This window comes from Monodon monoceros, unplaced genomic scaffold (genome assembly GCF_005190385.1).
Source record: "Monodon monoceros isolate NGI ecotype Baffin Bay Population unplaced genomic scaffold, NGI_Narwhal_1 Super_Scaffold_14, whole genome shotgun sequence".
NCBI classification, from domain to species: Eukaryota; Metazoa; Chordata; class Mammalia; order Artiodactyla; family Monodontidae; genus Monodon; species Monodon monoceros.
In genome coordinates, this window is record NW_021703770.1 from 14,956,119 (window position 1) to 14,979,145 (window position 23,027).

At 41.9% G+C, this 23,027-nt stretch overlaps 1 pseudogene; it reads right to left on the minus strand.

Annotated features, from left to right (window-relative positions):
* Positions 1 to 19,536: 19,536 nt before the first annotated feature.
* LOC114895669 lies at positions 19,537 to 20,780 on the minus strand (annotated as a pseudogene).
* Positions 20,781 to 23,027: the final 2,247 nt, after the last annotated feature.

Sequence of the window (23,027 nt, forward strand, 5' to 3'; positions counted from 1 at the left end):
TCACTAGCATTAGTTGGTAAACTACCAAGGCAATCCGGGATAAAGAAGACAAAGTTCTCATAGGAACTGAGAACACAGCTCAAAAATTGCCAGGATGATCCCCTAGATAGGGGACTAAAGAAAAAGCCGTGTCCCTTCTTAATGCCAACAGTGGAAATTCCTGCTCTAGCTCTTTGAAAAACTGAGTCAAGTTTTTAATAGGTTGTTTAGACAGGTTCTTAGTTGGTGTAACTCGACGAGAGCTTGGATGGGAAGTTGAAACACCCTCTCTACTCCTCCCCGCCTTACTTAGGAGCAAAGGTCCCTGAAAGTCACTTCTTTAAAAATATAGTACTTGGTTTGGCATCATAATACCTTATCTAGTAAATGCTTGATAAAGTTTTGAATGGCGTGTGGCTTGGTGGAAGGGAAGTTGAAGCCTTTGGGGTTGGAAAATAGCCAGCAGGAGTAAATGGGTGGTGGCAAGAACTAGCACGGCATTCTGTTTTTTCAACATCTATATTGGAGTATAATTGCTTTACAATGGTGTGTTACTTTCTGCTTTATAACAAAGTGAATCAGCTATACATATACATATGTCCCCATATCTCTTCCCTCTTGCTTCTCCCTCCCACCCTCCCTATCCCACCCCTCTAGGTGGTCACAAAGCACCGAGCTGATCTCCCTGTGCTATGCAGCTGCTTCCCACTAGCTATCTATTTTACATTTGGTAGTGTGTATATGTCCATGCCACTCTCTCACTTCGTCCCAGCTTACCCTTCCCCCTCCCCGTGTCCTCAAGTCCATTCTCTACATCTGCGTCTTTATTCCTATCCTGTCCCTAGGTTCTTCAGAACCTGTTTGTTTTTTTTTTTTTGATTCCATATATATGTGTTAGCATACGGTATTTTTTTTCTCTTTCTGACTTACTTCACTCTGTGTGACAGACTCTAGGTCCATCTACCTCACTACAAATAACTCAATTTCGTTTCTTTTTATGGCTGAGTAATATTCCATTGTATATATGTGCCACATCTTCTTTATCCATTCATCTGTCGATGGACACTTAGGTTGCTTCCATGTCCTGGCTATTGTAAATAGAGCTGCAATGAACATTGTGGTCCATGACTCTTCTTGAATTATGGTTTTCTTAGGGTATATGCCCAGTAGTGGGATTGCTGGGTCATATGGTAGTTCTATTTGTAGTTTTTTAAGGAACCTCCATACTGTTCTCCATAGTGCCACCAACAGTGCAAGAGGGTTCCCTTTTCTCCACACCCTCTCCAGCATTTATTGTTTCTAGATTTTTTGATGATGGCCATTCTGACCAGTGTGAGGTGATACCTCATTGTAGTTTTGATTTGCATTTCTCTAATGATTAGAGATGTTGAGCATCCTTTCATGTGTTTGTTGGCAATCTGTATATCTTCTTTGGAGAAACATCTATTTAGACCTTCTGCCCATTTTTGGATTAAGTTGTTTGTTTTCTTGACATTGAGCTGCATGAGCTGCTTGTAAATTTTGGAGATAAATCCTTTGTCAGTTGCTTCATTTGCAAATATTTTCTCCCATTCTGAGGGTTGTCTTTTCATCTTGTTTATGGTTTCCTTTGCTGTGCAAAAGCTTTTGTTTCATTAGGTCCCATTTGTTTATCTTTGTTTTTATTTCCATTTCTCTGGGAGGTGGGTCAAAAAGGATCTTGCTGTGATTTATGTCATAGAGTGTTCTGCCTGTGTTTTCCTCTAAGAGTTTGATAGTGCCTGGCCTTACATTTAGGTCTTTAATCCATTGGGCGTTTATTTTTATGTATGGTGTTAGGGAGTGTTCTAATTTCATTCTTTTTACAGTTTTCCCAGTTTTTTCCCAGTTTTCCCAGCACCACTTAATAAGAGACTGTCTTTCTCCATTGTATATTCTTGCCTCCTTTATCAAAGATAAGTTGACCATATGTGTGTGGGTTTATCTCTGGGCTTTCTATCCTGTTCCGTTGATCTATATTTCTGTTTTTGTGCCAGTACCATACTGTCTTGATTACTGTAGCTTTTTAGTATAGTCTGAATTCTGGGAGCCTGATTCCTCCAGCTCTGTTTTTCTTTCTCAAGATTGTTTTGGCTATTCGGGGTCTTTTGTGTTTCCATACAAATTGTGAAATTTTTTGTTCTAGTTCTGTGAAAAATGCCAGTGGTAGTTTGATAGGGATTGCATGGAATCTGTAGATTGCTTTGGGTAGTATAGTCATTTTCGCAATGTTGATTCCTCCAATCCAAGAACATGGTATTTCTCTCCATCTGTTTGTATCATCTTCATTTTCTTTCATCAGTGTCTTATGGTTTTCTGTATATAGGTCTTTTGTCTCCTTAGGTAGGTTTTTCACATGGCATTCTTAAGAGATGGTGACATGATGCTCCTGACTCTAGCTGGGGACTTTTATAGGGAAGTGGGATCTGTGGTTGTACAGGCAGAGTGTGGCCAGAGTGTTGGATGAGAGCTGGGGAATGTAAGTTCACCTTACAGGGAAATCATTCTTGAAACCGATTGAGCATTAAAATAGCTGGCGAGAGTTAAGAACTACTAATGCACAGACTTTGTATTGGTTTTCTAGGGCGGCCATAACAAAGTACCATAGACTAGGTGACTTAAACAATACAAACTTATTTCCCACAATTCTGAAGCCTAGAAGTTCAAGATCAAGTTGTCATCAGGGCTGACTCCTACTGTAGCCTTTCTCCTTGGTTTGTAGATGACCATCTTCTCTCTGTGCCTTCATGCTGTCTTCCCTCTGTAACTGTGTCCAAATTTCCTCTTCTTAAAAGATAACAGTCAAACTGGATTAAGGTCTATCCTAAACAACTTATTTTAATTTAATTACCTCTTTAAAGACCCTATTTCCAAATACAGTCACATTCTGAGGTACTGGGGGTTAGGACTTCAACATATGAACATTGCAGCGGGAACACAATTCAGCCCATAACAGACCCTCTCCCCAGAGATTGATTCGAGTGGTCCGGAATGGGGCTGAGGCTTTGGTAAGGAAAGCTCTGTTTTAATGCATGCCCAGGAATGAGAATCATGGCTGTAGGGTCTACAGTGTAGGCAACTGGGGCAAAAGCTGGGGATGACGTGAGCAGAGTTGTCCACTGGTGACAGCCTCGCACTCCCCTACTCTCACCGGTGGATGTGTTGCCGACCAGGGTTCTTGGCCTTCCCCAGTCAATAGAAATTGACAAGAGGCCAGACAAGAAGTTCAGGCAATGCTTTACTGGGGCCACTGCTGCCACAGTGGGGAGCGAGAACAAACCATAGGTTCCCTCCCTTGCTTGTTCGCTCCTTGAGCGGGGGCAAGCTTGTTCCTTATATGGGGCAAGGGTACGGGTGTGTCCAGGGGTCAGGCCAGAGGGGTGACTTAGGTCATTTGCCCACCCCTTTGGTGGTTTTTTATGCAGGGGGCATGCGCAGTACCCTGCTTTTGCTCCCGACTCCCTGTTTTTGCTCCAGGCTCTTCAAAAGTGGCCGTTGGGTATTTTTGGTCTCTTTGAATCTTTTGGGTCTAGAATTTGCCCCAGCATGCACACAGTTATTTTTAGTCCCATATAGTTTCTTTGTATTTTGGTGCTCAAGGAGAAGTGTGTCCATGTGCAAGCACTGCAGCACTTCAGCAAAGGGTCCCAGGTCCCAGCAAAGGCTCCCAGGTCCCAGCCTATCTCAGATGGATTTGGGAAAATTACTCAGACGTTGAGCTTCAGTGGTTTCATCTGTGAGTAAAGACAACACTGCCTGCCTTCAAGCTTGAGTCTTCTTCAAGTTCCAAGACTTCTTATTCTGGAAGCAGTTGTAAGGTCAGTTGATGGTGGTGGTGATGGTTGGAGGAGATAGGAAAAGGGACAATTTTAATGTGCTATGACCACCACTGCAGTGACTCCAAACCCCTGCCACCATTAGTACCACTAGCAACTTCACCAACATCCCTGGGCCACCTCCATTATCATAAGCATTATCACCATCTCCACTGCTCTCTCTGTGCCTGCTCTCATCATCCCTCCCCCACTGCCATCAGGAGGGGCAACTATCACAGCCGCCGCAGCAGCCATGGCTTCCATGTCAATAGAAACACAGGCAGTCACATTTTAGAACTGGATCACTTAGACCAAGTTATTAATTTCGAATTGGATGAAACTAAGGTCCAGAGAGGTTAATTGACTTATTCCAGGCCACAGAACTGTTAAACAGAAAAGCTAAGTCCAGGATCCTACCTTTTGACCTTACATTAACAGTCCTTTCTACTGGCCCACAGGACCTCGTCACAGCTCAACAGTGGGGAGGCGGGGCTCGTGGAGACCCCACTGTCAGAGATTCCTGTTCCTTCCAGTCAGGAGCACATCATCACGGAAAGCAGCCCCCTTAACCGCAGGTCCCCTGTGCCTGTGCTCCATATTTCCCTTTCCAAGGGGCTGAAATGCTCTGATATAAGGGTGGGGCATGATCCTTTTTTAAGTTTTTCGGTTAGGACTTGGTCAGTAAACAGTGACATAAACCCAACCCAACAAGGACTAAGCAAAACCAAAACTTAATGGCTCATGTAACTAGGAAGCCCAAGAGCAGCTCTGGCTTCAGGCCAGGCTACATTCAGGGATCGCAAGATGTAATCAGTGTCTCTCCTTCCGGTGCTGCTAGCGTCCTCCTGACTCAGTCTCAGGCTCTCCACGTGTCACGGTAAGTTGGCAGCTCCAGCCGTTGAATCCTCTAGGTTTCTGGTACAGGAGGAAAGACGTAGTCCGTTTCTCAATAGCTCAAACCAAAGCCATCGAATGAAATAATTCAAAACATATTTATTGAGGGCTCACTATGCACCAGACACTATTCTATATGCTGGGAGTACAGAGAGGAAGGGACGGAAGAGCTGCTGGTATTCGGGGAGCTTTCACACCAGGGCCTTTGTGGGCTCTGATTGGACAGTCTTTGAACGTGTGCCCTCTTTGAACCAATCACTGTAGCCTGGAGATGGGATGTCCTGATTGGCTTGGGCTGGGTCATGTGCCCTGCTTAAAGAATGCAAGCTGTTTCTTTTTTTTCCTTTTTTTTTTTTTTTGTGGTACGTGGGCCTCTCACTGCAGTGGCCTCTCCTGTTGCCGAGCACAGGCTCTGGACGTGCAGGCTCAGCGGCCATGGCTCACGGGCCCAGCCGCCCAGCCGCCCCGCGGCATGTGGGATCTTCCCAGATCGGGGCACGAACCCGCGTCCCCTGCATCGGCAGGCGGACTCTCAACCACTGCGCCACCAGGGAAGCCCCCAAGCTGTTTCTTTTTGATTGCAGGCACTGTCATAGTTAATGCTTGCGGTGTGTCCCCAGGGCATAACCCTGGGACTTGCCCATAATAAACAAATGAGAAATGACGTCAAATGAGTGAGTGAACTCAATAAATAAGCAAAAGAGAGAAAGTGCTTGATAGGCAATTGTATAAAGACACATTCAAAGGGGACAAAACCAAACAAATCCAACCATAAAATGATGCCAATCAAAAAAGGGATATAATAGTCACTGTAGATGGTTTGCTAAAAAAAATTTGCACGGTGTGTTTCTTAGCAGGACAAGAAAACTCCTGCTCATTATTCAGAGGAGCATTAGAAAGGAAACTGAAGTTGTAGTTACTTTCAGAGTTGTCCCTGGGGTCGACATACCCAGGAGTCACCCTGGGCCTCACATTTTGAGGAGATTGTGAAAGAAGAAATGGAGACAGCCAACAGCCGGCAGATAAAATATGTTGATGTCATTATGTAAGTGTCTGCCACCTTCACCTTTCCACGTTCACTGTCTCAGCCTGCTATGGCAGCTGGGAAACATTTCTCCCCATTGTCTGATGTTCTTGGGCACAGCTTCTTAGTTCCTTTGATAGAGGCTGCCCTTGATGTTCATTTTATGCAGATTTCAACTGGTAAAAAAGTACAAGGCAAGAAGGAAGTCTAGAAGAAAAATGTACACCTCAAAAACTTGTTAGCAGATGAAAGAGCCTTTTATTGGTCCTAAATTCTAAAAGTTTGTTTCTGTCTATCTTGTACAGAACCTAGGTGGGTCAGCACTTGCAGGAATGTGTGTAATTTTTGTCATTCCACTACTCAAGAAACGACATGTAGAGAACACATTGGAAGAGGCAAACTAAATTATTAAGAGAGACCTACATTTGCGCAAAGAGCTCAGAGGAGATGAACTCCAGCTTTAAAGAAATGAGCAAATGCTATGAATTCATGCAGGGCATAGAAAAAGATGCCTATACGTAAACTTGTTCATCAAATTCCAATAGTCCTAAATAAGAGGGGCGCCCATGAATTCTCAAAAGGCTAAAAGAGTTACAAATGTTAAGCGTGAGTGCTTTCACAAACAATGATGGCGAACACATGGAATCCATTACCTTTCGATGTAGGGATATATCATTGTTTTTAATGTGCATTTTCCTCATGGCTACTGATATTCAATAACTTTTCTTTTGCTTATTTGCCACTTTGGTGAAATATCTGTTCGTGTCTTTTGACCATTTTCTAACTGGATTGTTTGTTTGCTTTTTTCCTGTTGGGTTTTGAGAGGCCTTTATGTAGTTTTGATACAAGGCATTTGTCAGATATGTGACTTGCAAATATTTTCTCCTAGTCTGCAGCTTGTCTTTTCATTCTCTAAACAGGGTCTTTCACAGGACAAAACAAGTGGAGGTTTTAAATTCCCATTTAGAAAAGCCTGACTTCTACTTGAGAGTGCTGAACAGGGCCACTCCATTGGTTATGGCTCATGAGGGCAGATCACGGGTCTAATTCCTGTTTGGCTGTGCTCACTCAGCTTTACAATAGCTCACCCACCATGGGCTTAACTCTATTCAGTGGCCACAGGTCAGTGTTTTTCAGGACATCACAAAAGGATGAGCTGAGAAAGAGTGGTCCACTGCTGAGAGAACAACTTGAAGGCAAGTCCCCAATGATCCGAAAGTGATCTGTAGCATCTCCCCCTTCTTAGAAAACTGGAAAATGCACCATCATCAGTAGAGAGTGAAAGCCAGCATTCAAAATGCCGGGAGACCTCTCGGGGCGTTTCATCACAACATAAAGCAAGAAGCAGATGTGAATCCATTGGGTGAATTTAACCAATACAGAGAGCCAAACACACATGGAATTCCAAACCAGAAATAATCTCAAGTTGGAGGCATCTAGTGCCCTTGTCTACAATGATTGCTTTCACCACATAAAAGTCAAATCCACTCCCTGAGGCAAATCCTGCCTGGGCTCAGATTGAGGGCTGCTGCCATGGAGACCACAAGAGGGGAGATTTTCTGACAGGCTGCCGGCATGAAAGGAATGGATTACAGCTCCATCTTATGTAAATTTCCACTGGGGAGAAAAAGATTAAAAGGAAAATAATCATGCTTTAGTCATTCTCATTTAGGGTAATAAGATCCTTTAATTCCTTCTTGGAAAAAGAGGCAACAGCTGTCCTGTCATAAACACTAAGACACTTGGCTTGACATTTTTCAGGAACCCAATCTTTAGCTGAAACTTTGACCTAATGGTTGCACTGAGTTTATGTTTTTAAGAGGAAGATAGATTTTCTTTAAACATATGACATAAGCCCATTGGCCCTAGACATGAAGAATTAAGAACGAATTGTACCAACCTCAGTTTCTGAAGTGGACAGAGAAATTTTATCCTTCATGCCTCACCATGTCCAGGCCAAGTGGGTCTGAAGGAGGGTGAACTATTAGGTAAACAATATTTCACAGGGTCATCAAGTGAATGTTGTATGTTTTCTCCTACAGACTTTATTCTCTTTTCACTTTGGCTGCAATGCCCAACTTTCTTGTGAGATACACCTGACCCCAGCTCTCAGCCCACATGGTCACTTTAAGTTACTTTAGTGAATGACCGTATCTCATGTACACAGCTTATTGTTATTAATTATTATCATTATCATTATTATATGATAATTATTATCATTTTTATTATCATTATTATCATCATTATCATTATTATTATTATCATTATTATTATGGAACTGCTTCTCAGGCAGGGTAACCTGCTCAAGGTATCAAAGCTGATAAGTGGGAACCCTGATGGTCTTATTCCAGAGTCCATATACTCAAGTGTTTCTGCTCTGTGCTTCTGCCATGTTGAATGTCCCTCTCTGGTCTCCATCTACTATTATCCCAGAATAATAGCTCCTCTTAATTGTTTTTTTCAAGGGCACAGGAGAAGTATGGAGTGTTTCTTAAACGAATCATCTAGAGAAGTTTATCTTATTTTGGGAATTCTACCGGCAGCTTAGGGTAGGGGAAATTTTGTTTTTCTCTGACCCCCTCTAGGTTCTATAAGGAAGAGAAAAAAATGGTGAGGGCATGAGATAGAAATGATTGTATTCTCTCTTTGCTCAGGTAATGGGGAAGCAGCTTGCAAGCTGTGAAGTTTAGAGTAATTCAGGGAACCGAACTTGCAGCTGTCAGAGATGGTGCCCAGTGTCTAGGTACAGCAGCCTGTGGGCCCAGAAAGAGCTGGAAGTCGAATGCGTAGCTCAGATCCCCAGGAAGGTGGTAGAGCCAGGACTCACGTATCAGAGGCATTTAATACCCACGAGAGCAGGGGTTGTGTCAGTTTTGTTCACTGGCTGGATCAGCTGGATTGGTTCCTGGCCAATGTCCATAAACACTTGTTGAATGAACAAATGAATGAATGAATGAATGCCAGCAGATGCTGGCAGGACGTCTATTTCTTCAGTCATCATGAAGGTGAAGAACATCAAAAATAGGAGGATTTAGACCCTCCTCAGGAGTTTTCAGCTGCCGTATATCCTGACTTCATACTCCTAATAATTATGTTATTTAATTCAATCTTTCTTTTTAAAAAATAACTCCCTTTTCTTTCTTTACCTACAGATTTCCATCCCACCTGCTAGCTCAAGTCCTTTATGGCCTAAAATATCTTACCTTGATCCTGTATCTTTGTCTATAAGCTCTCTATTTCTACTTCTCCTTTTAGCCAAATTCCTTCGGTCATTTATAGTTTTGTTTCCTCCTCTTTTTCTATGCACTTCCTCAAACCTGTTGCTGACCACTCCTATCCCCCCGCCCCCAGTCCCCACAACCCCACCAAAGTATTATCATCAATGTCCAACATTTTACCAACCTAGTGAAGACATTGCAGTTCTTTATATTAATGAAATACATAATACTTTAGTTGCATTTGAAAGAGCTGCCCATTCAGGGTGAAAATGATAGTTGTGACATCATTTGATTCTGCTTCTACTCCTAATTCTCTGACTACTCTTTGTTTGCAAGGTTTCTCTTCCTTTGTTTGCATGGTAGGTGGGGTCCTCTGCGGCTCTGTCTTCTGGCCACTGTTTGTCTTGCTTGCTTCCTTACCTAGGCCATGTGTTTTAGCTCACAAATGGTCACATGATCCAGCCAGGCCAATCAAAGTCTCCCCTGGGAGTTTTGTTAGAATTATCAGGAAGCCAAATTCTCCTTTCTTGGAGACAATTGGCTTTAAAAATCACGTCAGTCTGGAGCTACCAATGACTATTTTCTCTAGGAGCAGAGAGCTAGCCTGAGAATAAAGTCAAAACATGGGGAAGCAGCATGGAGAAACATGTTGTCATCATGTTGCTCCTGGATCTAGCCATATATGAAGCTTAAATTAATCCTGGATTCTAAAGTTATATGAACAAATATATCCGTTTTTAAAGCAGGTTTGAGTTGTGTTTCTGACACTTGCAACCAAGAGTTTTGAAAAATATACCTTCCACCATCTTCCTATCTCCAGTGTGGTCCTCACTTCTACAACTTCTCCACTCTGCTGCCAGAGGGATTAATACAAGATGTACAACTGGCAGTGCTATTCCCCTGTTTAATATCTTTTAATGGCTCCCCAGAGCCTACTCAGGGGAGGCAAACTCAAAAGTCTTGAAGGAACAGGCAGATGACGTAAATAAGGGAAGTAGGCCAGGTGGAACACAGTAGAAAGAGGTTCATCTGGAGATAAGTGCCCTGCCTCCAGCCAGGGCATTTATCAGTGTATTCAGAATGCAAACACTGTGTGCCTGTCAAACACGACACATCTGAAGGTTGGGTTTGGCCTCTGGGCTCTAAGTTTGCAAAGTCTGGCCTAGGTTGCAAGTTCAAGCTCCTGCACACAGTCCAGGAGGCGTTTGCAGTCAAGCCGCTGACAATTCCACAGTCAAGCCATTGACAATTTCCAAGACACATTTCCCGCCATTAGATGCTCTGGTAATACTAAACTGGTGCTAACATTTTTTTCACTGACCCATGCTTTTGCTTATGCTGTTCCTTTACCTGGATCCTCATTCCACCCCCTCCTTCTATCATCATCTTCATCTTGCTAAATCCAATTTGTTCTTCAATATTCATCTCATGTGTTATCAGCTCCAGGGATCCTCCTCTTGACAAGACATTTGTCCTTCCTCCATGCTTTTACAGCTGGCCATATTCTTCTCTGTCACTGCATCCGATATGTATGCCAGACCTTGTTGATTGCTTACTCACAACCATTGCTTCTCCCGTTTACTTGCTGGCAGAATTTGCCTCTCTCAGCAAAGGCTGAAAAAACCTGATACTCTTTCCCAGCTTGCCTTGCAGCTAAGGTCTGGGATGTGATCCAATCCTGCTCAGAGGGGTTGGATGGGAAATCAACTAATGGACTCGTGGGAAAAATTTACCTCCATGGCAACAAAGAAGCGATGCAGAGAACGCCCTTCCTTTTCATTTCTTCCATTTAATATAGTTCTATGAGGAATGATGTTTGGAGCTGCAGCAGCCATCTTGCGACTATGAGGATAAAGCCAAGAGAGTCACGGAGAGGGTGAAGCAGATCCCTGGAATCCTTGAGCTGCTGAAACAACTTGGGAACTTATCTTTCAGACTTTTTGGTATGTGAGATATAGTAATAACAACCTGTTGCCTAAGTCACATTTTAGGGGCTATTCTGTCACTTGTAGGTGAAAACATTCTAAATGAGTCAATATATTATGTTCACATTGCCTTTGTGCTTTTCTATTATTCTGTAAGTTATTTGTGGAGAAGGATGATTTCACACTCATATTTTTATCACTGATGTCTAACACAGAGTAGGAACTCAGTAAATTAAAAAAAATTTTTAATCGAAGTATAGTTGATTTACAATGTTGGGTGACTCAGTTATACATATATATATATATTCTTTTTCATATTCTTTTCCATTATGATTTATCACAGGATATTGAATATAGTTCCCTGTGCTATACTGTAGGACCTTGTTGTTTATATATCCTATGTATAATAGTTTGCATCTGCTAATCCCAAACTCCCAATCCTTCCCTCCCCCAGTTCCCCCCCCGTACCGACCTTGGCAACTACAAATCTGTTCTCTATGTCTGTGAGTCTGTTACTGTTTCGTAGGTATGTTCATTTGTGTCATATGTTAGATTCCAAATATAGGTGATATTATACAGTATTTGTCTTTCTCTTTCTGACTTACTTCGCTTAGTGTGATAATCTCTAGGTCCATCGACGTGTGATGTTCATCAAAGTATTTATTTTTCCATAATTTTCCCACTAGGAACTGCAGTAAACAGTGTGTGCCAGACAATGTCTGTCCCATTTAGGAGATAGCCCCTGAGTGTTGGGGAGTGGAAATGTCAGTGAATCATATATGGGTAATCCCCTGGGGATTTAAGGGAATGAAGGATCTGGTACAAGTATAAGGTCATCTCAGTGGAATTGACTAGTACTATTCAAATTGTTTATTCAGACCTTATGAAAGTTTACTGCAAAGCCTAACACGTATATCAGATGAAAGTTGCATTGGTTGGAGAAGGGAAGAGGTGCTGGGTGCTTACATCCCCCTCCTCCATGCTGGGCCTCTCTCATGTCCTGCTGCTGTCCCTAAGGCCCCTTTTCTGACCCTGTCCCCAGGGCTCAGTGAGACAGAAGTGAAAGCTGCCTTCATAATCAAATCCATCAAACACCTTGGACTTCTCTTGATCCTTAGCTACTGCCTAAACTCTGTCACTAAAAGTTGGAGGTTGCCCTTAGCTACTTGGAGGCTTGTGAGATTCCATTTTTATTAAAATGTTTAGAGCATTACACTAGCTTTGGCTAAAAATGGCGCCGCAAATCAAAGAGGCACAGTTACTTTGGAGAATCCATTTGGCAGCCCCAGTTCTCTAAGTACATACATTTTATTTTATGGTTTGTTATACAAATCATTTGAACTCATCGTATAAGAGGGAGCCCATGTATTTTGGAAACTCCTGTAAACTGAGAGCAGACATTCTTTGGGCTGTTTTGTTCTTACTTGTAAGGGAGAAATGCCACTTTAGATTTCAACGTTGACTCACAGAGAAGCCATTTCCCTTTTCTCATTTCCACATCCATGCTAACTTAAGTCCTAATTGCTTCAGATCTTCTTGGCTCTGAATTTTAGATAGTGGAGTCAGATCTTCATGTAATCCAGAGTCTCAGAGTCTGCAACTTCTGCAGCCAGGAAAGTGCCTTATATAACAGTGTTGTTAAAGTGGAGAGTTTGAGTGGGGGTGAGCGTGGAGGCTGCTATGGTGATGACATTATTCCTAGATCATTAATGACCCCAACACACGAGAAGCCGTGTCTGAGTATGTGTGGGTGTGTGTATTTTCTAAGGAGAGGAGGTTAGATTATATTTCCATTTTTTTTCATGGTCACCAGTTTTTTTACCATTTGGTTTCAGAAAATTTAAGTCTTCAGCTTTGATGAATTACAACCCGTGGCCAACAAACTCCCCTATATCCTCAAACTCTTGGCTGAGTTCCCCTCACTTTTCCCTGAATCGTTTCTCTTCTCCAAGGAAACAATATTCTTGAAGCCCCCTCGATTTCAGTCTGTTTTTTCTCCCATACCCCATGTAACTCAGGGTGGAAAGATACTTTTTTTTCCTCTTTCATTAACAACAGGACTTTGAGATCTTTATACTATTCCCTTCATGTTATAGCTCCTTTGCAGCCCATGTCATCTGTCCATCCATCCATCTATTGACCCACCCACACATCCATCCATTCAACACATATTTGTTGAGCGCTTTCTACCAGGAATTTTTCTAGGAGCTGAGGATACAGTGGTGAACAAGCCGAGCATGTCCCTGGTGTCACAGAGATTACAACAATAGCCAAATAAACATTAAATACAGTGTCAGAAAGTGAAAGTGCTATGAAGAAAAGTTGCAGTGGCCATGAGACTGGGCCTCTCAGATCTCCTTCTGCAGGATGTGTGAGTGACTGAGAGCTCCAGCAGCCACGTTCTGAAATCCATTGCTGTGCTGCCTAGGACCCTGCTTCACAGGGTCTGCTCTCTGCCAATAACCGAGCATGGCAGGGACATTAAGATGGATGCAGGGAGCTTTAGCTGGAGTACTCTCTGAAGGTCTTGTGGAAATTTTCCTAGAAGTGTATTGTAGTCTAAGACCCTCCCTCCCTCCCTCCCTCCCTCCCTCCCTCCCTCCCTCCCTCCCTTCCTTCCTTCCTTCCTCCCTCCATCCCTCCCTTCCTCCCTTCCTTCCTTCCTTCCTTCCCTCTCTCCTTCACTCAGGAGCAGACCTTCATTGCAGCTCTTCCAGCCCATTCCAGTCACAGTAAGTCCCCTACATATTAACCTTCAAGCTGCGAACTTTCAAAGATGCGATCACGTGTTCCATCAATGTCAGGCGTGAGTGAGATTGCAGCTCGCCCTCCGTCTCCAATTGCTGAGGATCCTTCAGCTCTACCATCTCCCACCTCCTCTCCCTCCTCCAGTCAGTAACTCTTCTTGCCTGTTCACTTGATGCCAGCCCCTCTACGCCAGCTGTTGTGCTGTACTGCTGTACTTTTCAAGGTACTGTAAGATTAAACATGTTTTCTTTATTTTTTGTGTTTGTTTTTTATGTATTATTTGTGTGAAAAGTATTATAAACCTATTACAGTACAGTACCATATAGCCGATTGTGTTAGTTGGGTACCTAGGCTAACTTTGTTGGACTTACGAACAAATTGGACTTACGAACACGCTCTCGGAATGAAACTCTTTCGTGTATAGGGGACTTACTGTGCCTCCTTTTACTTTCTCATGTTTTCCCTGATAAAATTGTGCATTTCTTATCCCATCTTGGCATCTTTTTCCTAGAGGACCTGGACTAACACAAGACTAAGGCAGCCTGAAAGAAGCCTTGGAGGGGGTACTTTAGATAAGTGACCAGTAAAGGCCCCTCACGACAAGTGGCATTTGTTTAGGAACTTGATTGCAGTGAGGGGATGATCCATGCAAACACCTGGGGGAGGTAGCCTTCTGGCAGAAGGAAGAAGGGAGGGCACACGTGGAGACTTTGAGCCTTGGTTTTCTGAGGGGTCCTTTAAAACTGCTGAGGCGTGGGGAGCAAGATTAGGCAGATCTCTGGGTTCCCTCCAAACTCACTCCCATTTCGAGTGGCTCTACCCTTATCTGCTTTGCATATTTGGCTTCCCCGAAAATTTTAGATGAAAAGTTCAGGTTTAAAAAAAGATACTCTGAAAACCAGTGTTCTGGATGGACTCTGATCTCTGCCCTGTTTTATGACTCTATCAGTCCATTGGCTGTGGGAAGAATGGGCAGTGGGAGAAGTTGCCTCTATTTGGAAGCCTAATTGTTCCACAGAGATACTGGATTAGTGTGGGGCAGGTGTAGATAAGGGGAATTAGAGTAAGTGATTAAAGGACTTGATGCACGGAGTCTGGTGGAGGGAGTGGGGCTTGATAACGTGGGGGAATTTCATGTTAAGCTCTGAAGCCCTACGGTTGGATGGCAGCCAGGGGAGACTGGTATATATCAAGTAGGCAGAAGTGGACAAAGGATGGCCGGGAGGGGGTGAGGGTTAAAGGGTTGTCCTCCGTGTGCACTGGAGAGGTGTTTAGAGAAACAGTGGAGGATAACAGCTGTGCTCAAGGACTTTGGTTTCAACATGTAAAATATTAAAATTGCCCAGAAGAAAGTTGACAGAATTTACCTCTTTCCAGGGGGGGTTGATAACTGAACTTATAAAAATTTCCTGGCACTTTTTTAGTGTTAAAACTATATTTTTTTCCCCTGAGTTTTCAGTAGAAAGAGAGGTTGGCAGTAGTAATGCAAAGACTGAGCTGGATGTGAGAGGCTTTTTTTCCCCTCCAGCCGTGTTTTTTTTTGTTTTTTAGTTGAAGTATAGTTAATTTACAATGTTGTGTTAGTTTTGAGTGTATGGCAGAGTGATTCATATATATATATATATAAACACACGCACACATATATATATTTTTCAGATTCTTTTCCTTTATAGGTTATTACAAGATATTGAGTATAGTTTCGTGTACTATACAGAAGGTCCTTGTTTACCTATTTACTACATAGTAGAGTGTATATATTAATCCCAAACTTCTAATTTATCTCCCTTCCCCCCCACCCTCTGCTATCCCCCTTGGTAGCCATAAGTTTGTTTCCTATGTCTTTGAGTCTATTTCTGTTTTGTAGATAAGTTCATTTATATCATTTTTTTTAAGATTCCACCTATAAGTGATATCATATGACATTTGTCTTTCTCTGTCTGACTTACCTCACTTAATATGATAATCTCTAGGTCCACCCACGTTGCTGCAAATGGCATTATTTCATTCTTTATTATGGCTGAGTAATATTTCATTGTATATATACTACATCTTCTTTATCCATTCTTCTGTTGATGGACATTCAGTTTACTTCCATGTCTTGGCTATTATGAGTAGTGCTGCAGTGAACATTGGGGTGCATGTATCTTTTTGAATTAGAATTTTCTCCAGATATTTGCCCAGGAGTGGGATTGCAGGATCATATGGTAACTCTATTTTTTTTTGTTTTTTAAGGAACCTCCATACTGTTCTCCATAGTGGCTGCACCAATTTATATTCCCACCAACAGTGTAGGAGGGTTCCTTATTCTCCTACACCCTCTCCAGCATTTATTATTTGTAGACTTATTAACGATGGCCATTCTGACTGGTGTGAGGTAATACCTCATCATAGTTTTGGTTTGTATTTCTCTAATAATTAGCGATGTTGAGCATTTTTTCATGTGCCTATTGGCCATCTGTATGTCTTCTTTGGGGAAATATCTATTTAGGTCTTCTACCCATTTTTTGATTGGGTTGTTTGGTTTTTGATATTAATCTGTATGAGCTGTTTGTATATCTTGGAAATTAATCCCTTGTTGGTAGCCTTGCTTGCAAATATTTTCTCCCAGTCCATAGGTTGTCTTTTCGTCTTGTTTATCGTTTCCTTTGCTGTGCAAAACGCTTTAAGTTTAATTAGGTCCATTTGCTTATTTTTGTTTTTATTTCCTTTACCTTAGGAAATGGATCAAAAAATATTGCTGTGTTCTGCCTGTGTTCAGAGTGTTCTGCCTATATTTTCCTCAAGGAGTTTTATAGAATCTGGTCTTACATTTAGGTCTTGAATCCATTTTGAGTTTATTTTTGTATATGGTGTTAGAGAATGTTCTAATTTCTTTCCTTTACATGTAGCTGTCCAGTTTTCCCAGCACCACTTATTGGGGAGACTGTCTTTTCTGCATTGTATATTCTTGCCTCCTTTGGCATAGATTAATTGACCCTAATTGTATGGGTTTATTTTTGTGCTTTCATTTTTTAATTTATTTTTTTAAACATCTTTATTGGGTATAATTGTTTTGCAGTGGTGTGTTAGTTTCTGCTGTATAACAAAATGAATCAGCTATACGTATACATATATACCCATATCTCCTCCCCCTTACATCTCCCACCCACACTGCCTATCCCACCCCTCTAGTTGGACACAAAGCACTGAGCTAATCTCCCTGTGTTATGTGGCTGCTTCCCACTAGCTAGCTATTTTACATTTGGTAGTGTATATATGTCCATGCCACTCTCTCACTTCGTCCCAGCTTACCCTTCCCCCTCCCTGTGTCCTCAAGTCCATTCTCTACATCTGCATCTTTATTCCTGTCCTGCCCCTAGGGTCTTCAGAACCTGTTTGTTTTTTTTTTTTTGATTCCATATATATGTGTTAGCATACGGTATTTTTTTTCTCTTTCTGACTTACTTCACTCTGTGTGACAGACTCTAGGTCCATCTACCTCACTACAAATAACTCAATTTTGTTTCTTTTTATGGCTGAGTAATATTCCATTGTATATATGTGCCACATCTTCTTTATCCATTCATCTGTCGATGGACACTTAGGTTGCTTCCATGTCCTGGTTATTGTAAATAGAGCTGCAATGATCACTGTGGTATGTGACTCTTTTTGAATTATGGTTTTCTCAGGGTATATGCCCAGTAGTGGGATTGCTGGGTCGTATGGTAGTTCTATTTTTAGTTTTTAAAGGAACTTCCATACTGTTCTCCATAGTGGTTGTATCAATTTACATTCCCACCAACAGTGCAAGAGGGTTCCCTTTTCTCCACACCCTCTCCAGCATTTATTGTTTGTAGATTTTTTGATGATGGCCATTCTGACCGGTGTGAGGTGATACCTCGTTGTAGTTTTGATTTGCATTTCTCTAATGATTAGTGATGTTGAGCATCCTTTCATGTGTTTGTTGGCAATCTGTATATCTTCTTTGGAGAAATGTCTGTTTAGGTCTTCTGCCCATTTTTGGATAGAGTTGATTTTTTTTTTTTTTTGATATTGAGCTGCATGAGCTGCTTGTAAATTTTGGAGATTAATCCTTTGTCAGTTGCTTCATTTGCAAATATTTTCTCCCATTCTGAGGGTTGTCTTTTTGCTCTGCTTATGGTTTCCTTTGCTGTGCAAAAGCTTTTAAGTTTCATTAGGTCCATTTATTTATTTTTGTTTTTATTTCCATTTCTCTGGGACGTGGGTCAAAAAGCATCTTGCTGTGATTTATGTCATAGGGTGTTCTGCCTATGTTTTCCTCTAAGAGTTTTATAGTGTCTGGCCTTACATTTAGGTCTTTAACCCATTTTGAGTTTATTTTTATGTATGGTGTTAGGGAGTGTTCTAATTTCATTCTTTTTACATGTAGCTGTCCAGTTTTCCCAGCCCACTTATTGAAGAGGCTATCTTCTCTCCACTGTATATTCTTACCTCCTTTATCAAAGATAAGGTGACCATATGTGTGTGGGTTTATCTGTGGGCTTTCTATCGTGTTCCATTGATCTATATATCTGTTTCTGTGCCACTATACTGTCTTGATTCCTGTAGCTTTGTAGTGTAGTCTGAAGTCTGGGAGCCTGATTCCTCCAGCTCTGTTTTTCTTTCTCAAGATTGCTTTGGTTATTCGGGGTCTTTTGTGTTTCCATACAAATTGCAAAATTTTTTGTTCTAGTTCTGTGAAAAATGCCATTGGTAGTTTGATTGGGATTGCCTTGAATCTGTAGATTGCTTTGGGTAGTAGAGTCATTTTCACAATGTTGATTCTTCCAATCCAAGAACATGGTATATCTCTCCATCTGTTTGTATCATCTTTAATTTCTTTCATCAGTGTCTTATAGTTTTCTGCATACAGGTCTTTTGTCTCCTTAGGTAGGTTTATTCCTAGGTATTTTATTCTTTTTGTTGCAGTGGTAAATGGGAGTGTTAATTTACTTAATTTCTCTTTCAGATTTTTCATCATTAGTGTATAGGAATGCAAGAGATTTCTGTGCAATAATTTTGTATCCTGGTACTTTACCAAATTCATTGATTAGCTCTAGTAGTTTTCTGGTAACATCTTTAGGATTCTCTATGTATAGTGTCATGTCATCTGCAAACAGTGATGGTTTTACTTCTTTTCCGATTTGGATTCCTTTTCTTTTTCTTCTCTGATTGCTGTGGCTAAAACTTCCAATACTATGTTGACTAATAGTGGTGAGAGTGGGCAACTTTGTCTTTTGCCTGATCTTAGTGGAAATGGTTTCAGTTTTTCACCATTGAGAATGATGTTGGCTCTGGGTTTGTTATATATGGCCTTTATTATGTTTTTATTTTTATATTTTATTTTATTTTTTGAAGACACCAAACTTAATTTAATAGAAATTTCGTTTGTCGTTCTTACATTCTCAGTATGAGCCAAGCTAGAACCTGCTGCGCCACTCGGAAGTGGCCCAGTCTTGGGGGCAGGCGAGAAAGGAGAGAGGGAGGTCAGAGCTCAGGCCTTAGGAGCCCCATTCTTTCTCAGTGCTGGGGAGCTGGTGATGTCACCCTCTTCTCCTACCCCCCTGTGGGATCCAGGAAGGAGAGCAGATGGAACCTTGGGCCTGGGGCATCTCCTCCACACCCCACCCCACCCCGAGTCCCCAAGTTGGAGGGGAACTAAGGGATCTGGGGAGATAAGTGGGCAACAGAAAGCAAAGATGTCAAATCAAGAAAGATGAAGGCCAGGGTTGAGGGCTGAAGGAGATTCAGAGACAAAACATCAGTTAAAAAAAACAAACAAACAATAAAAAGGGAGGGCGGGAAACAACAAAATCCACCCCAAATTGGAACCTGCCTGGAAAAAAAGGAAAGTTCTCCAGTCTCATAGAGACATTATTTTGCACGGTGCATGGCCGGCTCTGTGGCTGGAGCACTCAGGCCTCAGTCCAGCCCTGGAGGCGGCTCACCCCTGGCCTGGCCAGCAGCTGCAGCTCACCCTTGGCCTGGCCAGCGGCAGCATCTTCCTTCTCGTCCTCCACTTTCTCATCCTCGTCCTCCCTCCTCCTCCTTTAGCCTCTGCTCTTCGTCTTGCATGTCCTTCATTTGTTTTTCTGCTACCTTCATGACACCCCATGTCTCATTGCCAAACTCCTCAGCATATGCCTCATTGTTGGTGATGAGGAAGTTGTCAAAGCTGGTGCCAGACTTGACCTGCCTGGAGATCAGAGATCCAAGCCCAGTACAGCAAAGTTTTTATAGGCGTAGATGTTGCTATCAGGGGAATACTCAGGGTTGTCAATCTCTGGGTGGATCCAAATGCCCTTGTAATCTGGGTTGTCAATCTGCTGGGGCTTCCACTCCCCCTTGGACTCTGGGTTCTGAATCACTGTTGGTTCCCATTCTCCATCCATCTCTCCATCCCAGTCCTCGGGCTTCTTAGCATCAGGGTCAGGAATGTGCTCAGGCTTGTCCCAGTCCTCAGGCTTGGAGTCTGTAGAGTCATCAATCTTGGCTCGCTCGTCCCAGCCTTCAGGCTTTGCAGCATCAGCATCCTTTATCTTCTTGGGGGGCAAGAAATCCCAATCATCCTCCGAGGAGCCTGACTCCACCTGGCTGTTGTCAATCTTTAGCTCACAGGTATTATCAGGCCACACAATCAGCATGTAAAGGTGTGTGAATTCATCGTCTTTGCAACGGATATCTTTGTTGATCAGCACGTTCTTGCCCTTGTAGTTGAAGATGACATGAACCTTCTTGGTGCCAGGGCCACAGATGTCCGGGCCAAACATGATGTTGTATTCAGAGTCTCCACGCATGTCTCTCTGGTCCAGACCATCTGGAAATAGCTTCAAGTAGCCACCCCCACAGTCGATGCTCCGTTCGCGTTTCACAGTGAACTGCACCACCAGTGTATGACACTTATTGCTGAAGGGCTCGAATCTGGCCAACACAGTGTAAGACCGGGCACCCTGGCTTGTCTGCAGCCCTTTATCTTTCTCCTGGTCACCATAGAACTTGCCGGAACTGAGAACGAATTTGCCAAAATCCGATTGTGTTTGGATTCGATCCAGCGCTCAGTCCACCCGTTTCCATTCAGAAACTGCTCCTTGAAGTAAATGGCGGGTTCAGCAGTGGCCAGGCCAAGAAGGCGGAGCAACAGCAGCACGGGCAGCAGCATGGCGGGCCGAGGGGGTTGTGGCGCGCGGGCCCTTTAAGTCGCTTTTCTAGCAGTAGCTCTGCAGTAGGGACTGGCCTTTATTATGTTGAGGTAAGTTCCCTCTATGCCTACTGTCTGGAGGGTTTTTATCATAAATGGGTGTTGAATTTTGTTGAAAGCTTTTTCTGCATCTATTGAGATGATCATATGGTTTCTATACTTCAATTTCTTAGTATGGTTTATCACATTGATTGATTTTCATATATTGAAGAATCCTTGCATTCCTGGAATAAACCCCACTTGATCATGGTGTATGATCTTTTTAATGTGCTGTTGGATTCTGTTTGCTAGTATTTTGTTGAGGATATTTCCATCTATGTTCATCAGTGATATTGGCCTGTAGTTTTCTTTTTTTGTGACATCTTTGTCTGGTTTTGGTATCAGGGTGATGGTGGCCTCGTAGAATGAGTTTGGGAGTGTTCCTCCCTCTGCTATATTTTGGAAGAGTTTGAGAAGGATAGGTGATAGCTCTTCTCTAAGTGTTTGATAGAATTTGCCTGTGAAGCCATCTGGTCCTGGGCTTTTGTTTGCTGGAAGGTTTTTAATCACAGTTTCAATCTCAGTGCTTGTGATTGGTCTGTTTATATTCTCTATTTCTTCCTGGTTCAGTCTCGGAAGGTTGTGCATTTCTAAGAATTTGTCCATTTCTTCCAAGTTGTCTACTTTATTGGCATAGAGTTGCTTGTAGTAATCTCTCATGATCCTTTGTATTTCTGCAGTGTCAGTTATTACTTCTCCTTTTTCATTTCTAATTCTATTGATCTGAGTCGTCTCCCTTTTTTTCTTGATGAGTCTGGCTAATGGTTTATCAATTTTGTTTATCTTCTCAAAGAACAAGCTTTTAGTTTTATTGATCTTTGTTATCATTTCCTTCATCTCTTTTTCATTTTTTATGATCTGATCTTTATGGTTTCTTTCCTTCTGCTAACTTTGGGGTTTTTCTGTTCTTCTTTCTCTAATTGCTTTAGGTGTAAGGTTAGGTTGTTTATTTGAGGTGTTTCTTGTTTCTTGAGGTAGGATTGTATTGCTATAAACTTCCCTCTTAGAATTGCTTTTGCTGCATCCCATAAGTTTTGGGTCATTGTGTTTTCATTATCATTTGTTTCTAGGTATTTTTTGATTTCCTCCTTGATTTCTTCAGTGATCTCTTGGTTATTTAGTAGTGTATTGTTTAGCCTCCATGCATTTGTATTTTTTACAGAATTTTTTCCTGTAATTGATATCTAGTCTCATAGCATTGTGGTCGGAAAAGATGCTTGATATGATTTCAATTTTCTTAAATTTATCAAGGCTTGATTTGTGACCCAGGATATGATCTATCCTGGAGAATGTTCCATGATTACGTAAGAAGAAAGTGTATTCTGTTGTTTTGGATGGAATGTCCTATAAATATAAATTAAGTCCATCTTGTTTAATGTATCATTTAAAGCTTGTGTTTCCTTATTTATTTTTGTTTTGGATGATCTGTCCATTGGTGAAAATGGGGTGTTAAAGTCCACTACCATGATTGTGTTACTGTTGATTTCCCTTTTTATGGCTGTTAACATTTGCCTTATGTATTGATGAGGTGCTCCTATGTTGGGTGCATAAATATTTACAATTGTTATATCTTCTTCTTGGATTGATCCCATGATCATTATGTCGTGTCCTTCTTTGTCTCTTGTAATAGTCTTTATTTTAAAGCCTATTTTGTCTGATACAAGAATTGCTACTCCAGCTTTCTTATGATTTCCATTTGCATGGAATATCTTTTGCCATCCCCTCACTTTCAATCTGTATGTGTCCCTAGGTCTGAAGTGGGTCTCTTGCAGACAGCATATATATGGGTCTTGTTTCTGTATCTATTCAGTCAGTCTATGTCTTTTGGTTGGAGCATTTAATTCGTTTACATTCAAGGTAATTATCGATATGTATGTTCCTATTACCATTTTCTTAATTGTTTTGGGTTTGTCATTGTAGGTCTTTTCCTTCTCTTGTGTTTCCTGTCTAGAGAAGTTCCTTAGCATTTGTTTTAAAGCTGGTTTGGTGGTGCTGAATTCTCTTAGCTTTTGCTTCTCTGTAAAGGTTTTAATTTCTCTGTAGAATCTGAATGGGATCCTTGCTGGGTAGAGTAATCTTGGTTGTAAGTTTTTCCCTTTCATCACTTTAAATATGTCCTGCCACACCCTTCTGGCTTGTAGAGTTTCTGCTGAGAAATCATCTGTTAAC